Source organism: Loxodonta africana, chromosome 12 (assembly GCF_030014295.1).
Source record: "Loxodonta africana isolate mLoxAfr1 chromosome 12, mLoxAfr1.hap2, whole genome shotgun sequence".
Taxonomy (NCBI): Eukaryota; Metazoa; Chordata; class Mammalia; order Proboscidea; family Elephantidae; genus Loxodonta; species Loxodonta africana.
Window position 1 is genome coordinate 63290063 of NC_087353.1, and position 6555 is coordinate 63296617.

A 6555-nucleotide genomic window follows, 5' to 3' on the forward strand; every position below is an offset into this window, starting at 1 on the left:
CTAGGCATTAGTGAGCCGAAATGGACTGGTATTGGCCATTTTGAATCAGACAATAATATAGTCTACTATGCTGGGAATGACAACTTGAAGAGGAATGGTGTTGCATTCACTGTCAAAAAGAACATTTCAAGATCTATCCTGAAGTACGCTGCCAGTGATAGGATGATATCCATACGCCTACAAGGAAGACCAGTTAATATGACTATTATTCAAATTTAAGCACCAACCACTACAGTCAAAGATGAAGAAATAGAAGATTTTTATCAGCTGCTGCAGTCTGAAATTGATCGAACATGCAATCAAGATGCATTGATAATTACTGGTGATTGGAACGTGAAAGTTGGAAACAAAGAAGAAGGATCAGTAGTTGGAAAATATGGCCTTGGTGATAGAAACAATGCCGGAGATCAAATGATAGAATTTTGCAAGACCAACGACTTCTTCATTGCAAATACCTTCTTTCATCAACATAAACGACGACTATATACATGGACCTTGCCAAATGGAACACACAGAAATCAAATTGACTACACCTGTGGAAAGAGACGATGGAAAAGCTCAATGTCATCAGTCAGAACAAGGCCAGGGGCCAACTGTGGAACAGACCATCAATTGCTCATGTGCAAGTTCAAGCTGAAACTGAAGAAAATCAGAGCAAGTCCACAAGAGCCAAAATATGACCTTGAGTATATCCCACCTGAATTTAGAGACCATCTCAAGAACAGATTTGACGCATTGAACACTAGTGACCGAAGACCAGACGAGTTGTGGAATGACATCAAGGACATCATCCATGAAGAAAGCAAGAGGTCACTGAAAAGAAAGGAAAGACCAAGATGGATGTCAGAGGAGACTCTGAAACTTGCTCTTGAGCGTCGAGCAGCTAAAGCAAAAGGAAGGACTCTTGAAGTAAAAGGACTGAACAGAGGATTTCATAAGACCTCTCGAGAAGACAAAGTATTATAACGACATGTGGAAAGAGCTGGAGATGGAAAACCAAAAGGGAAGAACAGGCTCGGCATTTCTCAAGCTGAAAGAACTGAAGAAAAAATTCAAGCCTCGAGTTGCAATAGTGAAGGGTTCCATGGGGAAAATATTAAATGTTGCAGGAAGCATCAAAAGAAGATGGAAGGAATACACAGAGTCATTATACCAAAAAGAATTAGTCGATATTCAACCATTTCAAGAGGTGGCATATGATCAGGAACCGAAGGTACTGAAGGAAGAAGTCTAAGCTGCTCTGAAGGCATTGGTGAAAAACAAGGCTCCAGGAATTAATGGAATATCAGTTGAGATGTTTCAACAAACAGATGCAGTGCTGGAGGTGCTCACTCGTCTATGCCAAGAAATATGGAAGACAGCTTCCTGGCCAACTGACTGGAAGAGATCCATATTTATGCCTATTCCCAAGAAAGGTGATCCAACCGAATATGGAAATTATAGAGTAATAGCATAAGGACTGCCAAACCAAAAAACCCAGACCCATTGCCATTGAATCAACTCCCACTCAGGATGACCCCACATGTTACTGCGCAGAACTGCTCTACAGGGTTTTCTTGGCTGTAATCTTTACTGAAGCACTTCACCACACCTTTCTTCTGCAGAGCCACTGGGTAGATTAGAACCACCTACTTCTTGATTAACCCTGGGGGCGTAGTGGTTAAGAGCTACGGCTGCTAACCAAAAGGTCAGCAGTTCAAATCCACCAGGTGCTCATTGGAAACTGTGGGGCAGCTCTACTTTGTCCTACAGGGTCACTATGAGTCGGAATTGACTTGAGGGGAACAGATTTTTTCACCTTTCGGTTAACAAAAAGAAAAACAAAAACTTGCCGTTGAGTCAATTCCGACTCATAGCAACACTATAGGACAGAATAGAACTGCCCCATAGGGCTTCCAAGGGTATAAATCTTTACGGAAGCCAACTGTCACATCATTCTCTCTAACCACCCACCTTTTGGTTAGCAGCCAAGCACTTTAACCAGTGCACCTCCAGAGCTCCTACCTTTTGGTTAAACCGAAAAACCAAACCCACTGTCGAGTTGATTCTGACTCATAGCGACCTTATAGAACTGAGTGGAACTGCCCCACAGGGTTTCTAATGCTATAATCTTTACGGAAGCTGACTGCCATCTTTCTCCCCCAGAACGGCTGGTGAGTTTGACCCACCAACCTCTCAGTTAGCAGCTGAACGCTTAATCACTGCGCCACCAGGGCTCCTTACCTTTTGGTTAAAAAACCAAACCAAACCTGTTGCCAGTGAGTCAGTTCGGACTCATGGTCAACCCTACAGGACAGGGTAGAACTGCTGAAGTTTTGGTTAGCAGCCGAATGCTTAACATTTTGCTTCCACATTTTGGTTAACCCATTGCCTTGGAATCGATTCTGGGACCCTTAAGTACAGTATAGAGGTAATGTTTGTCAGTGTTCATTGTAGATGCGGCATTATGCAATTTGGATCTATGGCTGAAAATGTTATGTTCTTACAAAAGGGTAGACTCAGAACGTTCTCAAACTGTGTCTGAATTAAGTGAAGAACAAGAGTAGCCTTCGTTCTCTAAAAAACTGCAAATCTGTGCTGGGCTGTCAGAGATGAAGCTATGTGTGACTTTTGAAGTAGTGCCCGAAGGCAGCAAACTGGACAAGCTGTACGGAGCTGGGCTTCCCATATTTCACTGCAACAGAAGGGAGATACAGCTGCGGACTTGAGGGTCCACTTAGTATATGTATCCAACTCAACATCATTGGTCATAAACTTGAACACTTAACATATTACAAGACACAAAAACACTACTCTTATTTAAATGCGTTTGCTGATTTGTATTTTGTTAAATGCTAAATAAAAGATGTTTTATTTATTTATTTTTTTGTGTTTAAAATATCATTTGATCTTTCTCATGTCTTTTGAGTCTAACTTTGACCTTTTCTGGTAGTAATTAGTCTGTGAGACCATTTTTGCTGCCTACAGTGATTAAAGCATTTATCATAGGCCACAGGAAGCTATCGGTATTTGCTGTTCTCTTGACATTTCTACTCTATCAGTAAAAAGGTTAGGAAAAACGTGGACTGCCATTTTATTTTTTAATTCGATCGCATTAAAAAATAATCTTGGAGTGTGGAAACCTCTCTAAGCCTGACACAAAACTCACAAGCTATATAATAAAATACTTGCTTATTTTGAAAATATTATAAGCCAAGAAAAATAGAAAAGTATAAGCAAACAAACAAAAAAAGAATGATCAACTAGGAAATTGGGCTAATTTATTTAATAGACAAAGTTGTTGTTGTTGTTAGGTGCTGTTGCATCTGCTTTGATTCATAGTAATCCCAAGTATAACAGAGTGAAATGTTGCCTGGTCCTGTGCCATCCTCACAATCTTTACAACATTTGAAGCCGTGCTGGAGCCACTGTGCCAACCCATTTTGTTAAGGGTCTTCCTCTTTTTCTTGGACCGTACATCTACTCTACTAAGCATAATGTCCTTCTTCAGGGACTGGTCCCTCCTGATAACATGATCAAAGTGAGGGAGATGAAGTCTCGACATCCTTCCTTCTAAGGAGCGTTCTGGCTGTACTTCCTTCAAGACAGTTTTTTTGTTTGTTCTTCTGGCAGTCCATGGTAAATTCAATATTCTTTACCAACACCGTAGTTCAAAGATATCATTTCTGTCAATCGACTCCAATGCAACTCTTTTAGTCATCTAGTGCTGCCATAACAGAAATACCGCAAGTGGATGGCTTTAACAAAGAGAAATTTATTTCCTCACAGTAAAGTAGGCTGAAAGTCCAAATTCAAGGCGTTAGCTCCAGGGGAAGGCTTCTCTCTCTATCAGCTCTGGAAGAAGGTCCTTGTCCTCAATCTTCCCCTGGCTGAGAAGCTTCTCAGGAGCAGGGACCCTGGGTCCAAAGGACTTGCTCTGCTCCCGGAGTTGCTTTCTTGGCGGTATGAGGTCCCCAACTTTCTGCTTGCTTTCTTTTCCTTTTCTCTCTTGAGAGATAAAAGATGGTGCAGGCCACACCCCAGGGAAACTCCCTTTACCTTGGATCAGGGGGTTGACCTGAGTAAGGGTGGTGTTACGATCCCACCCTAATCCTCCCAACATAAAATTACAATCACAAAATGGAGGACAACCACACAATACTGGGAATCATGATCTAACCAAGTTGACGCATATTTTTTGGGTGACACGATTCAATTCATGACAGCAACTAACAGCAACATAGAATCAAGAAATTGGGTTTTTTTTAGGGCATGTACAAAACAGGTAGAGATACCAGATCCCTGGATAGTGCAAATGGTTTGTGCTTGGCTACTAATGGAAAGGCACCTCAGAAGAAAGGTCTGTTCTTGGTGATCTACTTACCTAAGTTTAACCTCAAACCAAACCTGGCCTCGAGTTGACTCATGGCGACTTCATGTGTTGCAGAGCAGAACTGTGCTCCATGGGGTTTTCAAGGTTGTGATCTTTCAGAAGCAGATTGCCAGGCCTTTCTTCTGAGGTGCCCCTAGGTGGGTTTGAACCACTAACCTTTCAGTTCGTAATCGAGTGCTTAACCATTTACACCACCCAGCTCCTCCGTAAGATCACAGTCATTGTGAACCCTATGGAGCATAGTTCTACTCTGACACACGTGGGGTTGCCTTGAGTAGGAATGGCTCAATGACACTGGGTTTGGTTTTTTGGTTTTTAGGGCCCCTACTTTTTTTTTTTTTTTTTTTACCTGTAATGCTAAGTTGACAGTGTACTCCGATTGCTGCTCCCTGGTCAGCCTTCTGAACTGGGGAAAGAACTTGGTCCAAAATATTCCTTTGCCTTTGCGTTTCTGCTCCTTTTGCCTGGCATGTCCTTCCTGCCCTGGATTTCATCCCCACTCCTTGCTAAATCCTACTTGTCTTTTAGGATTGAATCAGGAAGAAGACTGACAAAGTTCCCGCCCTCTTAAACAATAAACCCACTGCTGCCAGTTGATTCCTACTCATAAGGACCCTTAAGGACACAGTAGAACTGCCCCATAGTGTTTCTAAGGTTGTAATCTTTACAGAAGCTGAGAACTGCCACATCTTTCTCCCAAGGAGCAGTTGGTGACTTTGAACCACCTACGTTTCCTTAGCAGCTGAGCGCTTTAGCTACTGCACAACCAGGTCCCCTTAGAACTTATTTTTTGATGGGAGGAGACTCATAATAAACAAGTAAGCACTCAATACGTGGATCATTTGAGATTGTGACAGGTTATGAAAGATAAAACAAGGTGTAGTAGAGAACATGTGGAGGGCATTATTTCAACTAGCCTGGCCTGACAAGCCCTGTCCGCCTAGGCGCCATCTGGACTGGGCCCTGAGGAATGAGGGGTAGGAGCTTCCAGAGAGAAAAAGAGCAAAGGCCCTGCGCCAGAAAAGAGCCTGGCGTCCCGGAGAAACGGAAAAAAGGCCAGAGTGGTTGGGCAGCGCGAGACAAAGGTGGGCGACGTGAGATGAAAACAAAAGAGGTGGCCAGATTTTCCTCGGTGAGGAGTTCAGATGTAATTTCAAGGGTGACGGGAAACTATTGGGATTTTTAAGCCGAATTGCTGTGCGCACGTGTTTTTACGTGCACTCTGGTAGCTGGTGGGAGACTGTGCCTCCGCAGGCCTTCTACGAGCCCCCAGGCTGGCTTAGGCACCCACACCAGCGTGTAAGTTACAGGGCGGGCTCAGCCTCTGTGCCGTCATCGTCCGTTTACGTGGCTGCCTCCTCTCCAGACCCTGGACACAAGGGAAGCCCCGGGCCGGGTAACCCTGCAGGCAGCCCCTCTCCCGACTCCCTGGGCACACAGCCAAGGTCAGGCGCGGAGGGAGCACGGTGATTGCGCAGAGCCGCCGTGGAGAAGCCCGTGCGGGGCTTCCCCCTGGAAGCCGGGCCTCCAGCTCCGCAGAGGCTGGCGCAGGACTCGGCGGGCGCACGTGGCCCGGGAGTGTGCTTTTCGGGACAGGTGCGGGGGCCGCCGCGTTCTCGCCTGGGCGTCCGGCACCCCGTTCCCTCTCGGGCTGATTTCCTGGGCCACCCGAGCGGTGTAGGTCTGGTCAAGGGTCAGGGACGGCAAGCTCGTGGGCGTAGGGTGCCGGGGAGCCCCCAGGAGTGGGCGCGGGCTTGGCGCATCGAGGCGCTCCCCGGCGGCGAGCCCGGGGCGTGCTGGCGCGCAGAGCGGAAGAACTCGCTTGCCGCGCCCCTTGGAGGACGTGTTTTTTGAGCTCTGGGGCTCGATTTGTTCATATAAGAAATGGGACTGAAATAAACAGATGGGGAAGCGCTTTGCAAACTTGGATACAAGTTAGGGTTTTCGTTCACTTTCCCCTCGTCTCTGCTCCCTCTGGAGTAAGCAGCCGGCCCCACCTCCACTTGTACCCACAGCACGGTCGCAGGACCGCATACCGCGTACCCCGGGGCCTGGAAGCGCCAGAAAGGCCCCCGCGGTTGCGGTCGCTGGCAGGGTCACGTGACCCCCTCAGGCCCCCGGCTCAGGGGCAGAGAGCAAACGGGCATGCGCATTCCTTTATACATAGATTTTTTTTTTTTTTT